Below are 23,660 nucleotides of genomic sequence, written 5' to 3' on the forward strand. Positions count from 1 at the left end.
CTCGACTGCTTTCCCAGGCCACAAGCAGGGAGCAGTATAGAATGGGAAGTGGAACTGCTGGGATTAGAACCGGTGTTCATATGGGATCCTGGAGCGGTCAAGGTGAGGACTTTAGCTGCTAGGCCACTGTGCCAGGCCCGGAAATAAATAAAATCATAAAAACAAAAAACAAACAACAAAAACAACAAGAACAAACAACCTTGTGGCGAGTCACAAGTTGATTCAGGGAAGACGCCAGTGGGAATCCTGACTGACCCATAAGAGATGGATGGAGGTAGAAGGACTCTTAGAACAGAACACAGATGGGATTAAAAAACAAAACAAAACAAAACAAAACAAAAAAAACAGAAAACGGCTCAGATAGTGAAGGAATAGATATACATTGTCATAATCTGATTCTTTTCTATTTTAGTTGCATTTTTTAAAAAAAGATTTTTTGTTGTTGTTGTTGGATAGTTATATATAAAGAGAGGAGGAGAGTCAGAGAGGAAAATCTTCTGTCTGATCATTCACTCCCCAACTGGCCACAATGGCCAGTGCTGCGCTGATCCGAGGCCAGGAGCCAGGAAGTTGTTCAGGTCTCTCACAAAGGTGCAGGGTCCCAAGAGCTTGGACTGACCTAGACTGTTTTCCCAGGCCACAAGCTGGGAGCTGGATGTTAAGTGGAGCGGCTGGGATTAAAACCGGTGCCCATATGGGATCCCAGCAAGTTCAAGGGGAGGACCTTAGGCACTAGGCCATCGTTTAGGGCCCAAACCCATTGTTTTTTTATGACAATACTTTGTAATTTTCCAAGGTCTCATTTCAATTAGCATTTGAGTCAGCACAAGGTCATTTATCCTTAGGTGCCTTTAAAATGTATTTACTTATTTGGAAAGAGTTAGGCAGAGACATGAAAGGACAGAAACAGAGAGAAAGCTTCTATCTGGGATTTCCTGCTAACAAACGATTGGAATTCTCAAGGCTGGACAGGGCAAGGCCCGCAGCCAGGCCCTGATGGAATATTCCTCAAACTGCATTAACAATAGCTAGTATGAATATTTTTAACTGTTAATAGTCAGTATCAGTGGTTACATTTTATGCTTTTATTTGAATGAAATAATTTATTACTAAACAATTTTCTTCAAAGAAAGCATATTTACTAGGTTATTTCAGAAGCTATAGGAACCAATATGATGTTTTGGATGCAAGGACCCAGCCTGTGTGTGTCTAGGTGTGACTGATGTTCCAAGGGTGGGGTGTGGAGGGTGGAGTGCCCTACCTTGAGTGCTCACCCAGCCGGGCATCCTAAGGGACCCTGGACAACAGAGAATACTGGATAATGCAACACTGGGCTCAGCACTGAGTGACCCCTGTCACAAGCTTTGATTGGGTACAAGCACTGGTTTCTGCACCGGGAGCAAGTAAACTGGGTGCCAGAGCAGCAATGATTCAGCTGTTTGTCTTGGCCTGTGAAAACATCACACCAAGGGCCCAGTGCAGAAGCCCAGGGGCTAAAAGTCCTTGCCTTGCAAGCACCAGGATCCCATATGGGCGTGGTTTTGTGTCTCCACAGCCCCACTTGCCATCCAGCTCCCTGGTCCTGGCCTGGGAAAGCAGTCAAGGCCAGTCCAAAGCCTTGGGACCCTGCACCTGTGTGGGAGACATGAGAGGTGCTCGTGCCTCCTGGCTTCAGATGGGATCAGCTGGGGTGGTTGCGGCTGCTTTGGGAGTGAATGATCAGACAGAAGATCTTCCAGTCTCTCCTCCTCTCTGTACACCTGCCGTTCAAGAAAAATAAGTAAATCTTAAAAAAGAAAAATTCTCACTTTCCTATAGCCCTTGAACCTTTTTACCCTAATTAACTATGTAAAGATTGTCAAAACTATAATAATATTAATAGAAACATTCCCCAGTATATTAAAAAGAGAGAGGAAAATTCAATGTGGTGGGCACAAAAGATCACCACAGAGCCCTTGGCACTTGCTCTCTGTTTAGTCCACATTTTCTTTCTGTGTCCCTGCTGCCTCGGGGGAAGCGCATCTCCCCAGGTCCGCTGTGCAGGCTGTCCTCCAGGTGACCAACGTGTGAGCCTGTTGTTCTGGAAGGTCTTCAGGTGAGCCTGCTCTCCTTCAGTGCATTGATGGTCCCGTAATGGGGTGATAGACGCTGGGAGTGTTTCCTGGTGTCACCTCAAAGATTGGAATGTACTGGGTGGGATCCAAACTTCACCCCAGGGCTGAAGAGGGAACTGAACCTAGATGATAGGTGGAGGAGGGTGGAAACTTGAACTTCAGTCTAAATCATGGGATTATCAAAATGACTCCATGCAAGCCCTTCCCAGGTGATCTGATTATGTTAATAGGCTCCAGGGAACACATTCCAATCCAATGAGTTCACTGTTGACAGGCCCTGGGGGTTTCTCAAATGAACTCACAGGGCAATATCTCTTTCTACACAAACTACCTCAAGAGAAAAATACCGGGGATGGGGGTGAAGATATTCGCAGCACAGGGATGAAAGGCATAAACAGATGCAGGGAGAGGGACACCCCCGGGTCTGCTTTGGATGGTGCCTAAGAGTGACCAATCAGAAGAGCAACTGCATGTGGGATGAGTCTAGGCGCCAGTTAGGCTGTCAGTTGACAGGAAGCACCGCCTCTTCCGCTAAGCCCTGCCCACCTCAGATACTTAAGGCCTTGCCAAGGCAATGAGCTGGGATTCTCTCTGAGGAAAGTGAACTGCACAGCAGGTTTCTGCGCTGCACAGCTTCCCAGAGCATCCTGCGAGCATCCTGCAACTTTGAATCGTGACACGGATCGACAGAGCACTTGGGTGAGTGGGCCTGTCTTTTGTGTTCTGGATATTCCCGCGTTTTTGAGAGAGGCTCTCCAGTAAGCCTCAACCAAACAACACACACAAAACCACACCCAAACACACAACCAACACACACACACAACCAAAACAAACACACAGTCAACAAACACACACACACACATACACACACATACACACGCACATACACAGCCTGTCTGTATCCCACCAGAGCCCAAAACCGGTAGCCACAGGCTCAAAAATCTTTTCACGCCCCTTACTTGTAGATTTGAAAACAGGCCAGGGAATTGCAGCTTACTTCCTATAATGTCTTTCTCAATGAAGACTAGGAATCACTCTAGTTTTTCTGAAGGCTCATCCAGGCCTGACTCCCCAGATATTAGAACAGAATCACCAACAGGATATTTCGAATATCCCAGTGACGCCAACACTGTGCGAACACCCTCCACAGGGAGCACAAAAAGTGACGCCAATTCCCTAATGGCTTCACGCCACAGGTCATTGGCACCAACACAACCATTCTCATCGATGCATCATACTTTATCTTTTGGAATCTCCTCCCCTAGGACAACCAATAGTGCATTATCATTCCGAGGTTACAATGTGGCACCTAGCTACTCCCAAACTATGACCACACCCCTTCAGCCTGAGTCAGACAACCCATGCCATAGGATTCCTGCCAACTCAGGGAACTTAAGATCTCCCAGTCCCATGTGCCTCACTCTCTCTTCCATCTCGTCCTGCTCCTTGAGTAGCAGTTGTATCATTGTGGGGGAATCAGCCCCCCTGAATGAGGGAGCTCCTAGTGTGGCAGGAAATTTACCCTGTTCCTCCCCCATGAACCCTCTCCCACCACTGTCTCCTCAGTCTCCCAGCTACTCGCCTACTGTCCCGAGATGTCCCCGTCAGGACACCAAGCAGAGGCAGTTCTGCCTTGAGGAGAGGCCAGGCTCAGTGCGAGCAGTAGACTTGGCCCTCATGTCTTCCATGGAGGAGACTGGGGTTCCATCTGAATGTTCTTCTGAAGGCACACAGGAGACTGACTTCACGGTCTTCAACCCACCTGAATCCCCTCACAATCCTTCCTTGCATCCCAGCAACCCCTTCACCATTCCAGAATCCCCCATGGGAATTCACACATCTGCCGCCATTTCTCTAATGGCTTCACACCACCCATCATTGTCACCAACACGACCAAGCACATCTATACAAAATTTTCCCCCTTCTGGCACCTCCTCCCCTAGGACAACCAATTCTGCAGTGCCATCCGGTAGCCATAACGTGGCACCTAGCTACTCTCCAACTATGACCACACCCCTTCAGCCTGAGTCAGACAACCCACGCCATAGGATTCCTGCCAACAAAGGGAACTTAAGATCTCCCAGTCCCATGTGCCTCACTCTCTCTTCCATCTCATCCTGCTCCTTGAGTAGCACTTGTATCATTGTGGGGGAATCAGCCCCCCTGAATGAGGGAGCTCCTAGTGTGGCAGGAAATTCACCCTGTTCCTCCCCCATGAACCCTCTCCCACCACTGTCTCCTCAGTCTCCCAGCTACTCGCCTACTGTCCCGAGATGTCCCCGTCAGGACACCAAGCAGAGGCAGTTCTGCCTTGAGGAGAGGCCAGGCTCAGTGGGAGCAGTAGACTTGGCCCTCATGTCTTCCATGGAGGAGACTAGGGTTCCATCTGAATGTTCTTCTGAGGGCACACCAGAGACTGACTCCACAGACTTCACCCCACCTGAATGCCCTCAGTATTCCCCTTTGGTTCCCAGCAACACCTTCCCTGTGCGAGCATCCTCCACAGAGAGCCACACATGTGTCACCATTTCCCCAATGGCTTCACATCACCCATCATTGTCATCAACACCACCATACCCATCGATACATCATTCTTCCGCGTCTGGCACCTCCTTCCCTAGGACACCCAATTCTGCAGTGTCATTCCCAGGGCCATACTCTGAGTCCTCAGGGGTCTCCACCATGTACCACATGTTCACCCTTCCCTCAACGTGTAGTCCAACCTCTACCCAAGGGGAATTTCCCAGCTCCCAAGAGCAGTTGTGCAATGACTTGGATAATCTGAGCAACATCACACATGACTCACTTGGGGATGCCCAGACCAACCGAGGGCTCCCCATCCAGTCTTCCGTCCCCTCAACCCATCCCCACAGATTCTCTCCCGTGGCACCTAGCTACTCCCCAACTGTGACCACACCCCTTCAGCCTGAGTCAGACAACCCATGCCATAGGATTCCTGCCAACTCAGGGAACTTAAGATCTCCCAGTCCCATGTGCCTCACTCTCTCTTCCATCTCGTCCTGCTCCTTGAGTAGCAGTTGTATCATTGTGGGGGAATCAGCCCCCCTGAATGAGGGAGCTCCTAGTGTGGCAGGAAATTCACCCTGTTCCTCCCCCATGAACCCTCTCCCACCACTGTCTCCTCAGTCTCCCAGCTACTCGCCTACCGTCCCGAGATTTCTCCATCAGGACACCAAGCAGAGGCAGTTCTGCCTTGAGGAGAGGCCAGGCTCAGTGGGAGCAGTAGACTTGGCCCTCATGTCTTCCATGGAGGAGACTGGGGTTCCATCTGAATGTTCTTCTGAGGGCTCACCAGAGACTGACTCCACGGTCTTCATCCCACCTGGATCCCCTCACAATCCTTTCTTGAATCCCAGCAACCCCTTCACCATTCCAGAATCCCCCATGGGAATTCACACATCTGCCGCCATTTCTCTAATGGCTTCACACCACCCATCATTGTCACCAACACGACCAAGCATATCTATACAAAATTTTCCCCCTTCTGGCACCTCCTCCCCTAGGACAACCAATTCTGCAGTGTCATCCGGTAGCCATAACGTGGCACCTAGCTACTCTCCAACTATGCCCACACCCCTTCAGCCTGAGTCAGACAACCCACGCCATAGGATTCCTGCCAACAAAGGGAACTTAAGATCTCCCAGTCCCATGTGCCTCACTCTCTCTTCCATCTCATCCTGCTCCTTGAGTAGCAGTTGTATCATTGTGGGGGAATCAGCCCCCCTGAATGAGGGAGCTCCTAGTGTGGCAGGAAATTCACCCTGTTCCTCCCCCATGAACCCTCTCCCACCACTGTCTCCTCAGTCTCCCAGCTACTCGCCTACTGTCCCGAGATGTCCCCGTCAGGACACCAAGCAGAGGCAGTTCTGTCTTGAGGAGAGGCCAGGCTCAGTGGGAGCAGTAGACTTGGCCCTCATGTCTTCCATGGAGGAGACTGGGATTCCATCTGAATGTTCTTCTGAAGGCACACAGGAGACTGACTTCACGGTCTTCAACCCACCTGAATCCCCTCACAATCCTTCCTTGCATCCCAGCAACCCCTTCACCATTCCAGAATCCCCCATGGGAATTCACACATCTGCCACCATTTCTCTAATGGCTTCACACCACCCATCATTGTCACCAACACGACCAAGCATATCTATACAAAATTTTCCCCCTTCTGGCACCTCCTCCCCTAGGACAACCAATTCTGCAGTGCCATTCGGTAGCCATAACGTGGCACCTAGCTACTCTCCAACTATGACCACACCCCTTCAGCCTGAGTCAGACAACCCACGCCATAGGATTCCTGCCAACAAAGGGAACTTAAGATCTCCCAGTCCCATGTGCCTCACTCTCTCTTCCATCTCATCCTGCTCCTTGAGTAGCAGTTGTATCATTGTGGGGGAATCAGCCCCCCTGAATGAGGGAGCTCCTAGTGTGGCAGGAAATTCACCCTGTTCCTCCCCCATGAACCCTCTCCCACCACTGTCTCCTCAGTCTCCCAGCTACTCGCCTACTGTCCCGAGATGTCCCCGTCAGGACACCAAGCAGAGGCATTTCTGCCTTGAGGAGAGGCCAGGCTCAGTGGGAGCAGTAGACTTGGCCCTCATGTCTTCCATGGAGGAGACTGGGATTCCATCTGAATGTTCTTCTGAGGGCACACCGGAGACTGACTCCACAGACTTCACCCCACCTGAATGCCCTCAGTATTCCCCTTTGGTTCCCAGCAACACCTTCCCTGTGCGAGCATCCTCCACAGAGAGCCACACATGTGTCACCATTTCCCCAATGGCTTCACATCACCCATCATTGTCATCAACACCACCATACCCATCGATACATCATTCTTCCGCGTCTGGCACCTCCTTCCCTAGGACACCCAATTCTGCAGTGTCATTCCCAGGGCCATACTCTGAGTCCTCAGGGGTCTCCACCATGTACCACATGTTCACCCTTCCCTCAACGTGTAGTCCAACCTCTACCCAAGGGGAATTTCCCAGCTCCCAAGAGCAGTTGTGCAATGACTTGGATAATCTGAGCAACATCACACATGACTCACTTGGGGATGCCCAGACCAACCGAGGGCTCCCCATCCAGTCTTCCGTCCCCTCAACCCATCCCCACAGATTCTCTCCCGTGGCACCTAGCTACTCCCCAACTGTGACCACACCCCTTCAGCCTGAGTCAGACAACCCATGCCATAGGATTCCTGCCAACTCAGGGAACTTAAGATCTCCCAGTCCCATGTGCCTCACTCTCTCTTCCATCTCGTCCTGCTCCTTGAGTAGCAGTTGTATCATTGTGGGGGAATCAGCCCCCCTGAATGAGGGAGCTCCTAGTGTGGCAGGAAATTCACCCTGTTCCTCCCCCATGAACCCTCTCCCACCACTGTCTCCTCAGTCTCCCAGCTACTCGCCTACCGTCCCGAGATTTCTCCATCAGGACACCAAGCAGAGGCAGTTCTGCCTTGAGGAGAGGCCAGGCTCAGTGCGAGCAGTAGACTTGGCCCTCATGTCTTCCATGGAGGAGACTGGGGTTCCATCTGAATGTTCTTCTGAGGGCTCACCAGAGACTGACTCCACGGTCTTCATCCCACCTGGATCCCCTCACAATCCTTTCTTGAATCCCAGCAACCCCTTCACCATTCTAGATTCCCCCATGGGAATTCCCACATCTGCTGTCATTTCCCTAATGGCTTCACACCACCCGTCATTGTCACCAACACGACCAAGCACATCTATACAAAATTTTCCCCCTTCTGGCACCTCCTCCCCTAGGACAACCAATTCTGCAGTGCCATCCGGTAGCCATAACGTGGCACCTAGCTACTCTCCAACTATGCCCACACCCCTTCAGCCTGAGTCAGACAACCCACGCCATAGGATTCCTGCCAACAAAGGGAACTTAAGATCTCCCAGTCCCATGTGCCTCACTCTCTCTTCCATCTCATCCTGCTCCTTGAGTAGCAGTTGTATCATTGTGGGGGAATCAGCCCCCCTGAATGAGGGAGCTCCTAGTGTGGCAGGAAATTCACCCTGTTCCTCCCCCATGAACCCTCTCCCACCACTGTCTCCTCAGTCTCCCAGCTACTCGCCTACTGTCCCGAGATGTCCCCGTCAGGACACCAAGCAGAGGCAGTTCTGCCTTGAGGAGAGGCCAGGCTCAGTGGGAGCAGTAGACTTGGCCCTCATGTCTTCCATGGAGGAGACTAGGGTTCCATCTGAATGTTCTTCTGAGGGCACACCAGAGACTGACTCCACAGACTTCACCCCACCTGAATGCCCTCAGTATTCCCCTTTGGTTCCCAGCAACACCTTCCCTGTGCGAGCATCCTCCACAGAGAGCCACACATGTGTCACCATTTCCCCAATGGCTTCACATCACCCATCATTGTCATCAACACCACCATACCCATCGATACATCATTCTTCCGCGTCTGGCACCTCCTTCCCTAGGACACCCAATTCTGCAGTGTCATTCCCAGGGCCATACTCTGAGTCCTCAGGGGTCTCCACCATGTACCACATGTTCACCCTTCCCTCAACGTGTAGTCCAACCTCTACCCAAGGGGAATTTCCCAGCTCCCAAGAGCAGTTGTGCAATGACTTGGATAATCTGAGCAACATCACACATGACTCACTTGGGGATGCCCAGACCAACCGAGGGCTCCCCATCCAGTCTTCCGTCCCCTCAACCCATCCCCACAGATTCTCTCCCGTGGCACCTAGCTACTCCCCAACTGTGACCACACCCCTTCAGCCTGAGTCAGACAACCCATGCCATAGGATTCCTGCCAACTCAGGGAACTTAAGATCTCCCAGTCCCATGTGCCTCACTCTCTCTTCCATCTCGTCCTGCTCCTTGAGTAGCAGTTGTATCATTGTGGGGGAATCAGCCCCCCTGAATGAGGGAGCTCCTAGTGTGGCAGGAAATTCACCCTGTTCCTCCCCCATGAACCCTCTCCCACCACTGTCTCCTCAGTCTCCCAGCTACTCGCCTACCGTCCCGAGATTTCTCCATCAGGACACCAAGCAGAGGCAGTTCTGCCTTGAGGAGAGGCCAGGCTCAGTGCGAGCAGTAGACTTGGCCCTCATGTCTTCCATGGAGGAGACTGGGGTTCCATCTGAATGTTCTTCTGAGGGCTCACCAGAGACTGACTCCACGGTCTTCATCCCACCTGGATCCCCTCACAATCCTTTCTTGAATCCCAGCAACCCCTTCACCATTCTAGATTCCCCCATGGGAATTCCCACATCTGCTGTCATTTCCCTAATGGCTTCACACCACCCGTCATTGTCACCAACACGACCAAGCACATCTATACAAAATTTTCCCCCTTCTGGCACCTCCTCCCCTAGGACAACCAATTCTGCAGTGCCATCCGGTAGCCATAACGTGGCACCTAGCTACTCTCCAACTATGACCACACCCCTTCAGCCTGAGTCAGACAACCCACGCCATAGGATTCCTGCCAACAAAGGGAACTTAAGATCTCCCAGTCCCATGTGCCTCACTCTCTCTTCCATCTCATCCTGCTCCTTGAGTAGCAGTTGTATCATTGTGGGGGAATCAGCCCCCCTGAATGAGGGAGCTCCTAGTGTGGCAGGAAATTCACCCTGTTCCTCCCCCATGAACCCTCTCCCACCACTGTCTCCTCAGTCTCCCAGCTACTCGCCTACTGTCCCGAGATGTCCCCGTCAGGACACCAAGCATAGGCAGTTCTGCCTTGAGGAGAGGCCAGGCTCAGTGGGAGCAGTAGACTTGGCCCTCATGTCTTCCATGGAGGAGACTGGGATTCCATCTGAATGTTCTTCTGAAGGCACACAGGAGACTGACTTCACGGTCTTCAACCCACCTGAATCCCCTCACAATCCTTCCTTGCATCCCAGCAACCCCTTCACCATTCCAGAATCCCCCATGGGAATTCACACATCTGCCGCCATTTCTCTAATGGCTTCACACCACCCATCATTGTCACCAACACGACCAAGCATATCTATACAAAATTTTCCCCCTTCTGGCACCTCCTCCCCTAGGACAACCAATTCTGCAGTGCCATTCGGTAGCCATAACGTGGCACCTAGCTACTCTCCAACTATGACCACACCCCTTCAGCCTGAGTCAGACAACCCACGCCATAGGATTCCTGCCAACAAAGGGAACTTAAGATCTCCCAGTCCCATGTGCCTCACTCTCTCTTCCATCTCATCCTGCTCCTTGAGTAGCAGTTGTATCATTGTGGGGGAATCAGCCCCCCTGAATGAGGGAGCTCCTAGTGTGGCAGGAAATTCACCCTGTTCCTCCCCCATGAACCCTCTCCCACCACTGTCTCCTCAGTCTCCCAGCTACTCGCCTACTGTCCCGAGATGTCCCCGTCAGGACACCAAGCAGAGGCAGTTCTGTCTTGAGGAGAGGCCAGGCTCAGTGGGAGCAGTAGACTTGGCCCTCATGTCTTCCATGGAGGAGACTGGGATTCCATCTGAATGTTCTTCTGAAGGCACACAGGAGACTGACTTCACGGTCTTCAACCCACCTGAATCCCCTCACAATCCTTCCTTGCATCCCAGCAACCCCTTCACCATTCCAGAATCCCCCATGGGAATTCACACATCTGCCACCATTTCTCTAATGGCTTCACACCACCCATCATTGTCACCAACACGACCAAGCATATCTATACAAAATTTTCCCCCTTCTGGCACCTCCTCCCCTAGGACAACCAATTCTGCAGTGTCATTCGGTAGCCATAACGTGGCACCTAGCTACTCTCCAACTATGACCACACCCCTTCAGCCTGAGTCAGACAACCCACGCCATAGGATTCCTGCCAACAAAAGGAACTTAAGATCTCCCAGTCCCATGTGCCTCACTCTCTCTTCCATCTCATCCTGCTCCTTGAGTAGCAGTTGTATCATTGTGGGGGAATCAGCCCCCCTGAATGAGGGAGCTCCTAGTGTGGCAGGAAATTCACCCTGTTCCTCCCCCATGAACCCTCTCCCACCACTGTCTCCTCAGTCTCCCAGCTACTCGCCTACTGTCCCGAGATGTCCCCGTCAGGACACCAAGCAGAGGCATTTCTGCCTTGAGGAGAGGCCAGGCTCAGTGGGAGCAGTAGACTTGGCCCTCATGTCTTCCATGGAGGAGACTGGGATTCCATCTGAATGTTCTTCTGAGGGCACACCAGAGACTGACTCCACAGACTTCACCCCACCTGAATGCCCTCAGTATTCCCCTTTGGTTCCCAGCAACACCTTCCCTGTGCGAGCATCCTCCACAGAGAGCCACACATGTGTCACCATTTCCCCAATGGCTTCACATCACCCATCATTGTCATCAACACCACCATACCCATCGATACATCATTCTTCCGCGTCTGGCACCTCCTTCCCTACGACACCCAATTCTGCAGTGTCATTCCCAGGGCCATACTCTGAGTCCTCAGGGGTCTCCACCATGTACCACATGTTCACCCTTCCCTCAACGTGTAGTCCAACCTCTACCCAAGGGGAATTTCCCAGCTCCCAAGAGCAGTTGTGCAATGACTTGGATAATCTGAGCAACATCACACATGACTCACTTGGGGATGCCCAGACCAACCGAGGGCTCCCCATCCAGTCTTCCGTCCCCTCAACCCATCCCCACAGATTCTCTCCCGTGGCACCTAGCTACTCCCCAACTGTGACCACACCCCTTCAGCCTGAGTCAGACAACCCATGCCATAGGATTCCTGCCAACTCAGGGAACTTAAGATCTCCCAGTCCCATGTGCCTCACTCTCTCTTCCATCTCGTCCTGCTCCTTGAGTAGCAGTTGTATCATTGTGGGGGAATCAGCCCCCCTGAATGAGGGAGCTCCTAGTGTGGCAGGAAATTCACCCTGTTCCTCCCCCATGAACCCTCTCCCACCACTGTCTCCTCAGTCTCCCAGCTACTCGCCTACCGTCCCGAGATTTCTCCATCAGGACACCAAGCAGAGGCAGTTCTGCCTTGAGGAGAGGCCAGGCTCAGTGGGAGCAGTAGACTTGGCCCTCATGTCTTCCATGGAGGAGACTGGGGTTCCATCTGAATGTTCTTCTGAAGGCAAACTAGATCCTCACTCCCTAGTGTTTACTTCTGCCTCCTCTGACTATGCCCCCTCGTGTTCCAGTGCCCCATCTTCATTTGAACCCCGTTGTTCCTCTCCTTTTGCTCCTGGTCCATCACTGCCATCCCTCCTTCTATCTCCCATTTCACACTGCTCTACCCCAAGTGACTGTATGTTTGAGGAGAAGTTTGCTCTCCTGTCTCAGGGACCTGCTCTTTTCTCAGGCTTTTCAGATGGTTCTTCCACTATCCCCACTATCCCAGCATTCCCAAACCTTAATCCCCTTGCTGTTTCAAGTAGCTATGCCCCAACAGTCCATGGATTTCCACCTGAGTCAGACCACCAGTTTCACGGATATACTTTTGAGTCAGGGCCTTCAAGAGCTCCCTGTCCTGTGTCCCTCAGTTTCTCTTCTATCTCATCCTCTTCATTGCCCACCAACATGACACATGAGGGGGAGTCAGCCCTCCAGACTCAGGGAATTTCTTGTGTTTCCAGAACTTCACAATGTTCCTCTCCCCCGACTGTCATCACATCACACCCATCTCTCCGTCTTTCCTCCAACTCCTCTTGCACTTCCCCCACTGGCCCCACAATTCTGGGTGAATCAGCCCTGCTGAACTCAAGAAGACTCAGTTCTGCAGGAATTTTAGGCCCCTCCTCCCCATTGTCTGCCCTCACATCTCCAGCTCTCAGAGAATCTTCCATGTCCCTTAGCAACTCCCCAAGTGACCCCATGTGGACCATGGCTTCCAACCTCCAGGCACAGGCTACACTCTCCTCTCCTCATTTCCCAAGGGAGACTGCCCACCTGACAGGGCCGATACCTGCACCCCTGCAGGCCACTCTCACTTGCTTTGCCACATCCACTCCTTCTTACCCCAGAGTCCCTGGAGACTCTGCCATGCCCCACCTTGATGCTCAGATTCATCCATCTCATGGATTGCTTCTTGAGAGAGCCACACACACCCACAACCCCAGTCCCAGTCTTCCCTGCAACAGAGACCATTTCAGTGGTCGCCCTCACACTCACAGCTGCCCTTCCACTTGTTACTGTCATGGGGTGGCTCGCAGAAGAGGTGCTGGTAGCAGGCACCCTCATCACCTTGGCCGCTATGCTCCTTGAGCACCCAGGGTCATCTCCCTAGCTAATGGCTGCCAGTGCCCATGCAGCCAGCAAGCCCCAGCTGCCTTCATGCCTGCAGGCTACCCTGCCAGTGTCATGGCTGGCTTTATCCTCTTTGGCTGGCACTGACACTGAAGGAGGAGCTCCAGCAGAAGATCTCTGCTTGAGAAAGATGATCCTGTCCCCACTTATCATGCTTCTTTCATTTACATGATGTATGTTTCCTTTCTGGCTTCAGCAGAAATGACAGGGTTCACAACATTCCAATCCTGTTCTTGCTGTCATTGGGCAAGACTCTATTGGGTCCTGTGGTGTGATCATGTTAAGTTCTGTTTTGAATTACACCTGTGCCAGGTGACTAGTACTCTTGGGGTTCTCGTGGATGATTTTTGTGTAAATAGATGAGGAAGTCTGTGCATTGATTTTCTCTGTGCAGACTGATACCGTCTTGCAGTTTTTGTCTTTTATGGATGGATATGTTAGATTCATTGGGTTTGTGATGCTAAATCCACTTTGAAATTGGAGGTCATATACTAGACGGTCTTGTTTTACCTCTGCATGCCGTACAGAGGAGCACTACACACTGATTCCGATTTGGAAGTCCTGATTGCCAGCAGTGCAGAGGAGCTCATGCTGAAAGACCTCTCAACCCCAAACTACAGAAACATTTGGTGTATATGTTGGCATGATTACAGAGAAAGATACCCATCCCTCTCTAAGTCTGGCAATCTAAGTATCCATCTTGAAATTCCTTCAGAGTAGAATGAGTTTTTCATGTCAGAATCAAGGAGAAATGATGGAATAAGACATGACTTGCAAATTTGTTTTCTGAATAATTAACTGAGAACGTAAGAATTTAACTTTTGTGTATGAACAACCTAGGAAAACATTGACCAAAGTATCCAATGTTTTCTACAGATTTTAAGACTTGAGTACATGTATGGGAAACATGTATCTCTTAGATTTATGCATTTGAATGATATATGCACTAAGTAAAAAATGATAGATCAACATGGTATATTTTCAGTTACAAATTTTATCAAACATATGTAGAAGCTAAATTGGATTTGATATTGAATGTGTAACACAAAAGTATGTTGTTTCCCCGGTAAACTAGATCACGAATGTGTAAATGACCTAAAAACATTTTGATTTCTTTCTACCATATGTCCAAAACAGCCTGTATGTCACATGAATTACAAACATATTGAGCTATGTAGCAGTTTTAATTTTTTTTAATCTATTTTATTGTATTGTTGTGGACAATCTTTACAGTTAATTACAGTTAAAGAAAAAAAAAGGTTCAGGGGGATAGGGAAGTGGGTAGCAGTTTTAATTTATGAGTGTTCTTTTTTCAGCCAATTAGAATGTGTTCCTTCAATAAATTTTACCTTGTAGCAACATAGTAAGCACACATACAATACACATGGTATGACAGAACAAGTAGTTTTTGTAGTATATATATTTTTAAGTCTTTAGTTGTTTAGCTGATGTTTGAAAATAACCACCAGTGGACACTGCTTTTATTAATGTGAATTAGCCCTATTTAAATGGTTGTGTGTTTTTAAGAAGAGTACAGAACTGCAATTCACAAACACTTTAAGCAGCCATGACTGAAGCATAAACTCATGAACCAACAACAGGAGGGAAGCGTTGACTCCATAGAGCGTTTTGAATGCAGCTGTAGGCTTTGAAAGCCACTTGCACTATTTTGACCTCAGGGCCTTTGTTTTTTTATTAAGACAGCAACTAAAGCGGATAGCAATGCATGATCGTCAGACTTTTTGACATTTGGACATTTGTATCAGAATGTTTCATATCAGTATAAGTTAAAATGTGCCCCCACCTGGCATCTGGGCAGTACCTTTGGTATAATCCCAACTGCCTCTTCGTGAATTTTCTTGACAGGCTGGGAAATACAGCCTTGGGTTGTATTTGGCCATGTCTTACAACTTTTGTTGAAGTTGGATTGCAAACTTTGTGATTTTTTTTCTGACTAGCTTGTATAATATTTTTAGTTGTCTTAAACTGAATAGAATTATTTTGAAAATATTCAGTTATTTGAAAGAGAGAGATTTCTCTCATAGGCTGGTTCACTCTTCAGATGCTTGCTACAGTGAGAGTTGCTCCTAGCTGGGAGCAGGGATGGTAGGGACCCATAGATTGGAGCGGGACTGGCTGCCTCCCAGAGGGCACATTAGCAGGAAGCTGGAATTAGGCCTGCACCAGGAGCACAGCCCAGTTCCTCTGATTTGGATGCACATATCAAATGGCACCATAACTTCTGTGCCAAATGCCTACCATTGCTCCGACCCTCACATTAGCCAAATGCATACATGTTTGTCATGCTATTGGTAGTGACTTTTCCATGTAATTAATGTGCTTGCCTTTTGCCAGTTTGGGCATTATATTTCTTTAAAGGTGATCTGTCAGCTTTTGAATTTGTTTTGTAAATGCAGTCTTTATTTGCACTTGTGGAAAATATTTACATTTATCATGCTTTTTTCTGAGTTGTTCTCTACTATGTGTTTAAACCGTCATGTCCATTTAACACATTTGATCAATTGTTTTGGTGATTTCATTTTTTTCTAAAACATAATGTTTGCAAAAATTGTCCTACATTTCTGTACTATCATTTGAAATATCATATTTATTTAAATCTTTATTCATAGCAAATTAGCAGGTTTTGGCTATCCAACAAGTAAGGGCCTAGATAAAGCACAAAAGATTGCCCTTTTTTCATTATTATTTTTTAATGATATTGACAGAGTTGATCAGGGTGGAAAGTCTCAACTGTTAGGGGAAAGTGGGTGATACCATTGTTTCCAGATTTTCTTTTTCTTCTTGCTGCATCTGGCAGTAGAGAGCAGACCATGGGATAAGCCACACCCAGCCTCCCAAATGCCTTAGAACTCAGGAATGGGTAGCAGCCACCGCTTGTCACCCTAGGGTCCCTGATGTGGTGTGATGTTCTAGGCAAACATCCCTTCATACCTTGTCTCAAAAATGCTCTAGGTAAAACCAACTCATCCATGTCACATGCAAAAGAACTTTTTGAACTCAAGTCTCACATCAATCGTGAAGCAAAGCATATTTCTTTTCTTAAAATATATTTTTCTTTGATTTTTAAATTATATGTTACAGTTTCATATAGACTGTGATTATCCTCTACCAAACTCCCACCTCCTGACAGATTTCTCCCATTTTACTACAATGATGTAGCACTTCAGAAGGAATCATAATTCTATCAGTCTCTTATTTAAGTGCACCCTGACATTGTTGGTACAGGCAATGTCAGACAGTCCGGCATCTCATTGTCTACACATGTCCAACAGTTTCACTGGGAATCTATGTCTCCTTTGGAAGCAGGAATGCATGGTTATTCAGTGGCATGTTTTTTCATGGCGCTGTTATTTGTTGTTGTTGTTGTTGTTGTTGTTGTGGCTGGTGTTCTAACTCATACCAATTGTTGACTTGTTTCATGACTTCTCAATTATGGAAATGTATAGTGATGGAGTACTGCGCTCTACCATATCCAGATGTGGGGATATAATGCAAAGTAAATTTCAACCCATGATTTCCGGTTGGTTGTGGCTGTGCTGCTTAGGCTCCTCCCATGGTGTTTTTGGTAGATAGGTTGGGTGTTTCTCAGTTCAGATCCTTTCACGTGTAGGTTCGTCAACTGTCAGGGTAAGGTCATAATTCTTCTGCAGCTCAGTATTTGCTAAGTGAGTGCTTTATAATAGTGTTCAAACAGTTTTCAGAAGGTATCACCTTTTTTTAAACTTTCTAAAAAATGATGAAAATCTCAGTTTGGAGACATTTTATTGAGAAATTGATTAAAAGTTCTGAAAATGATCCCTTCCTTTAAATACATTAATATACCACAAAGCAGCCTCTTACAAACTCCAGAGATCCATGCGTGTGTTCCCTATTATTTAGATCTCATCAGAGCTTGCTAAACATGATCTCAACAATCTGAAATAGTCATCAAGGACTTTTATTTTAGAAAGAGGCAGCTCTGGACTGAAATACAATTCAAAAAAAAAAAATACTGAATTAGATATTTGTGGAAGCACTATGTTTGCTTTAGTAAACATAAAAGAAATAACAGCTCTTGGTCAAGTTAGTTTTCAATTTTAGAAAACTAACACTTTAACAATATACATTACACACTACCATGCTGCTGAGTGTGATAATATTCATACTATCACCCATGGGCCCAGCTCCTCCTCCCACTTCCCCACCAGCACCAGAGTCTGGAACCAGGGGACTGGCCTGCCGCTCCCCCACTCCTGCTCCTGCCTTTTCCCTGTCCTGCTCTGCTGTTCTAACCTTTTTTTTCTCCCAGGGGAGGGGTGTCAGGGGGGTAAACTAATGAACATCTCTAAAGGAGGGGAAAAAAAGAAGAGCAAAATGCCTGAGGGGGGAAAAAAACCTAACTTGTAACAAGTTCACAGCAATAAACCTTTTTTTAAATGATTTTTTTTTTACTTTTATTGGAAGGTCAGATACACAGAGAGGAGGAGAGACAGGAAGATATTCCATCTGATGATTCACTCCCCAAGTGACTGCAGTGGCAACAGCTGGTGCTGTACCGATCTGAAGCTAGGAGCCAGGAACCTCCTCCAGCTCTCCCATGCGGGTACAGTGTCCCAAATCTTTGGGCCATTCTCCACTACCTTCTCAGGCCACAAGCAGGGAACTTGATGGGAAATGAAGCTTGTGGAATTAGAACTGGCGCCCATATGGGATCCTGGCACATTCAGTGCAAGGACCTTAACTGCTAGGCCACTCTGCCTGGCCCAGCAATAAGCTTTTTCTCTCAAGATTTTGAATTGACCTGGTTTAACATAACTCTTCAGCTACTAATTTCAAGCAAGGATTACATTGCTGAGCTTGGTTCCAAAATGTGTGTGTGTGTGTGGTGCCAAACAGAGTGTGTCTCAACATTTGTCTTTTGAAAAAGTTTGAAATTGTCATCATGTGTTATTATCTGTGTTTATTGATCAAAACATGTTTTTGATCTTGTCAATTAACTTTTAGAGTTCTTGTTAGAGCGTTCTTTCCTTGTTTCAAATGTACAGCTGACTTCGCACCTTTGGTAAATGTTTTTAGAGTTTTTATTTGACAGTTTTCACTTGACAATGTTATGTAATTAATCTGGTGTTTCCAACCCCTTTCTTCACCCCTCCACTTGTCTCTCTCTCTGACACTGAGGACTCAGAGTGCACAGTTTGATCTCCAGACCTTAACAGTGTGGCTAAATTATTACCCTAATCATCTCCTCATGGACATCACCTTAAAACTGTCAGCATGTGTCCATGACTACAAATTTCTAGCTCAGTGCATTAAAGAATTGAGGGATAGAATTGAACATCCCCTGGGCTGACACCCCAAGGCTGCCTCTGTGGCCCACTTCAACCAGGGCCCAGGGGAAGAGTAGTGAGCTAGACAACAGGAGGCCTGTTCATGTGGCTTTATCCAGTAGCCTGTCTCAGGAAGACCCAGCAAGGCCAGTCCACCCTCAAGTTGCACCTGCTTGCAACTTGGGAGGTCAGAAGACTGGGCAACCAGCTATCAATCATAGAAGTGGCTTTCAAAGCATCTTGTCAGCTCTGCCAAGAGCCAAGCCACTAATAATGGGACTTTCCTGGGGGTCAAAAAATCCCTGGGTCAGGACCATGGTTGGCCACCAGCTAGAAAGCCCTTCACTCTGCCCAGCCCCTGAAGTGTTCATTGCCATGGAGAAACAGCCTACAGTCAACAGCATCACAGGTAAAGCTGTATATTCCATCCAGAGTCACCATCTGTTCTGTATCAGCCTCTCTTTCAAGGCCAGCTCTCCTCTCTGTCCAGCCAGGTAACAGGAGTCAACGGAGGTCTCCCCATGGAGTTTCACACTTCCTTTATGTCATCTCTTCCAGCACCCCACATGAAGAGATAGATGGTCCTGAGCCTCTCACACGCCTAACCAACTTCAGAATTTTCCTTGGTGCATCTAGACTTAAAACTCAAGTGCACATGTATGTGAGAAATCAGAATCAGTGTTTGCTAGCTGTCACTGCAGCCTTGAATGTCACTGTCAACTGGAGCCCTGGCCTTACCGTAGGCCCTTACTTTGCTCCTGCTAAGCTCAGAAAGACCAAAGCAATCACCCTAGCTCTTGCTGGCAGCCAGAGTCCCCATGAGCAGGTGGAGAAAAAGAGCATAGGACCAACAGCAGACTAGTTTATCTCCACTAGAATACGGACAGAAACATTTCTCTTTCCCACAACCATATATATTATTTTGCTGCTTCTTTTTACATCTTGTTTCTTTCTTAAAGCCTTACTGGACAGTCTTTACCAGTCATTCACACATGTTGCAGCCCAAGTCTCCCCACTACGATCATACAACAAAAGGCTGGGATGTTGGGACTGAGTACAAGGGACCCTAGTTCCCTGCCCGCTCGGAAGGTCAACACTTGCCACAATGATCCATCTGCCAGCACAGAGGCACCCCAAGAAGCTCCTCAAGACCCACCCTCAGAGACTGCATATCCCAGTGAGCTTCAGGAGGAACTCCAGCCATCCTTTCAAAGGGACTTTTGATGAGTAACCCCTCCCTTCACTCTTGTGTCGCCACTCAATCTCTAGCCAAACCATTAACCAGTTTCTTTTGCAGGGCTAGTAACCTGCCATTCTTCCCCCACCAAACTGAAACCACCACCAAGAGAACACCGTGCCCAAACTCGGCTTGAAGAATCAAATTGGAGAAATGTCCTCGACTCCTACTGGCCTCCACAGTCACCTGACCTCACTCTTTGTGGACTGTGGATGGCACCTCAATGTGGGGCCCTGACAGTTGCTGCTACTTTTCATTAAAAACCCGGACATCACTCTGACCCAATCACCACCACTCAATCTGGCCTCCTTTCTCCCAATCCCTAAGAAGCCACTGACTACACACTCCTGTCCTCAAATTACTGATTTTTATTTGTCTCCTAGAGACAGCCTACAGGATAAACTTCTCCCATCACCTGATCTCACACTCTTCGTGGATGGCAGTTCAGTGTGCAGGCCTGATGAACATCACTGCGTGACCTATGCGACAGTGACCTTGGACTCCATGCTTGAGGCACAGTGCCTCCCCCAAGGAACACCTCCCCAAAGGGCTGAACTGTATGCACTGATTCAGGCATGAACATTAGCTCAGAAAAAACGAGTCAATATCTACACTAACTCCAAGCATGCTTTTCTCGTTGCTCACTCACACTCAGACATCTGGCAGGAGAGAGGATTCCTCCCCACCAAGGGTAATCCTATTGCTAATGCCTCTTTGATGAACAGATTTCACCAAGTTCTCTGTTTCCAAACACAAGAGATAATTCTTCACTGCTGGGGACACCAGTCTTCAATGTACCCAGTGACACAAGGCAACAAGAAGGCTGACCAAACTGCAAGGCGTCTGGCAAACCCAAGAGCAAGTGCCCCCATAATCTTCCTTTCTACTTCCCTTAAGCCTACCTACTCTCAACAGGAACGACAGGACCTGCTCACTTCCAGTGCCCAGGAACATCAGAGGCTGGATCTTCACGGGCAACAAGATAGCACTGTCTTCTCATGCTGCCTTGCCCCTCCTCGCTGATATCCACAATTCTCTGCATGTGGGGCCTGACTCCTTATTCCAGTTTCTTACTCCATTATTCTCATGCCCTAATATGTGCGAACTTCTCAAACAGATCCATGCTTCATGCCCAACTTGCTCCATATTCTCCTCACAGGGAGCACTTAAACCAAGGGTACCCACTCAAAAACTTACAGGTGATCAACCTGGGGAGGACTGGCAAATAGATTTCACCCATATACTGACACAGAAGAAATTCATTACCCTACTTAAAAACATGACTCCTTTTCAGGTTGGGTAGCAGCATTTCTAATGGCCAAGAAGACATCAGCAATGGTGGCAGAAACCCTACTTAACAACATCATTCCCAGGTTAGGTTTGCCTCTGTCCATCCAGTCTGCCTATGGGCCTGCTTTCATCTCACAGGTCACCCAACAGGTGTCAGAGGCCTTACCCATCAGCTGGAGCTCAGATCCTCATGGGTGGATGGATTCCCCTGGGCTCTAATATCCATCAGGGTCAGCCCTCGCAAGCCCCTTGGATGGAGCCCGTTTGAGCTGATGTATGGCCGACCCTTCCTGGTTACCCACCAGCTCCCCACAAAGTCTCCTCCCTTGGCTAACTGTTTCCCTTCTCTGACTCTGATTCTCAAGCTTCTCCGAGAGCATGCAGACCTGTGTCTCCCATGTCCTGACCCGAATGCATCAGTGGACCCGGATGTCCTTCCTCTCCAACCCGGAGACTCGGTTCTACTCAAGACTCTTCATCCAGACTCACTTCAGCCACGGTGGACTGGGCCTCACATGGTGATCTTTACCACGCACACAGCGACCAAACTTGGTTACACATCCTGGTGCCATTGTTCCCATCTAAAACCTTTCCAAACCTCTACCTCATCTCAGTGGAAGGTGCAACAGACAGGGACTACCACACTAACCATTCAATGCCAAAGTGCCTCCCCTGCCTCCGACCCTACTCCTAATAATTCTCTACCTCACGTTAACCAAACAGACGAAATAATTCACACAATTCAAGCAGCAACTTCAGTCTCGATATTGAGGCATCCACACTCATATCATGGCTTATTCCAATACTCGTTCTGCTAGTAATTATATGTCTCTTATGAACTATTGCCCCTTGTTTTCCAAGGTTCTTTCAGAAGAAAATTCATAATGCCCCATGGACTGCCTTCAACTAGATGCTGCTCCACCCCTACACTCTGGTGCCCATGGAGCTTCTTCTGGACCTCACACAGAGACAACAACCCCCTTCAGCAGGAAGCAGCCACATCAATTTCTTCGCCCTCTTTCCTATTACCAAGAGGCTGGAATGATGGCTACCAAGGTGGCTGGAAATGGGTGGAATTTGCCTCCAAAAAACCCAGAATGAATGGTGGAATTCTGGTGGGCCCCTCAGGCACTGAGACCACCGTTGCACCAATGAGGGGTACAGACCCATATTCCCCCACCAATAAGGGCCGAGGCGACCCCCGTTTCAGTTTCCATGTCAAGGAGAGTTTAAAAGGGCCCCTTCCCCATCTCTTCCATGCTCTTCTTCCTCTGTAGCCCACCCCTTCCTGTCTGTCCTTTCTGCTGCATGGGGAAGGGAAGCCCGTGAAATAAAGGCCATCTAAATTATTTTCATATATTTGGCTGAGTTATTCTTTCCCTGGTGGTCAGCGAATCTAACATTTGGCGAGCAGCGAATCTAACAACAGTTGATGCATGGATACACTCAACTGAAATCTTTAGCATTAATATTTTTAAGATTTATTTTATTTTTATTGCAAAGTCAGATATACAGAGAGAGGAGAGACAGAGAGGAAGATCTTCCATCCATGGATTCACTCCAACAGTGACTGCAACATCCAGTGCTGTGTGGATCTGAAGTCTGGATTCCTCCAGGTCTCCCGCATGGGTGCAGGGGCCCAAGGCTTGGAACCATCCTCGACTGCTTTCCCAGGGCAGAAGCAGTGAGCAGAAAGGGTAGTAAAACTGCCAGGGTTAGAACCGGTGCCCATATGGAATCCCGGCACATTCAAGGCAAGGACTTTAGCAGCTAGGCCACCGCACCGGGGCCAGCATTATTACTTAATATAAATAGTTTTGTAATATCCAATAAAACCATGTTTTTCCTATATGAGCTAAATATTCTGTTAGAGGGATAACAAAACCACTAAAATGAGAGCTATTGTTACATTATGTTAAGGAAATTCATTTATTTAACTGGTTAGGATTTTGACTTTAGTAACTGCATGCAATTTGTTAGTAGGCTTGTGAGTTTTATAGGTTGCATTTTTAAACAGTTACACTGACAGTTCAACATTATAGGACTAGCACTAGTTCTTCCATGAATTTCAAATTTATGTTTGGCAAGCAACAGGAAACTAATCCATGTACAGTGTTGATTCTGAAATAGAATTTCAGACATGGTGTATTTTCCAAATTTAGTAGCATTCATGTGGAGGTCACTTTTATTGAAAATAGTGTCCAGCTGCTAGGCCTGACTGCTCAGATAACTCGGCCTTGTGTGGGGAGGGGGTGTGGTGGCCTGTGGGAAGTGTTAGGGGCTGGGAAGAACAGGACACCAGCTTGGCCTCAGGGAGAAAGGGGTGTTGGAGGCCACGCTCTGGGAGGGGCTGGGGAGGAGTCAGTGTTTAAAGCTGTTCCCCATCCGGCAGCCAGCCTCAGATCCAGCCCAGGTGTGAGAGGCCTGTGGCACCAG

General features: G+C 48.3%; 1 pseudogene; it reads left to right on the plus strand.

Moving 5' to 3' along the window:
- LOC131482929 (zinc finger protein 850-like) overlaps positions 1 to 23,660 on the plus strand; it is a 420,589-nt pseudogene that overhangs the window by 266,590 nt on the left and 130,339 nt on the right.

Source organism: Ochotona princeps, chromosome 21 (genome assembly GCF_030435755.1).
Source record: "Ochotona princeps isolate mOchPri1 chromosome 21, mOchPri1.hap1, whole genome shotgun sequence".
In the NCBI taxonomy this organism is placed as follows: domain Eukaryota; kingdom Metazoa; phylum Chordata; class Mammalia; order Lagomorpha; family Ochotonidae; genus Ochotona; species Ochotona princeps.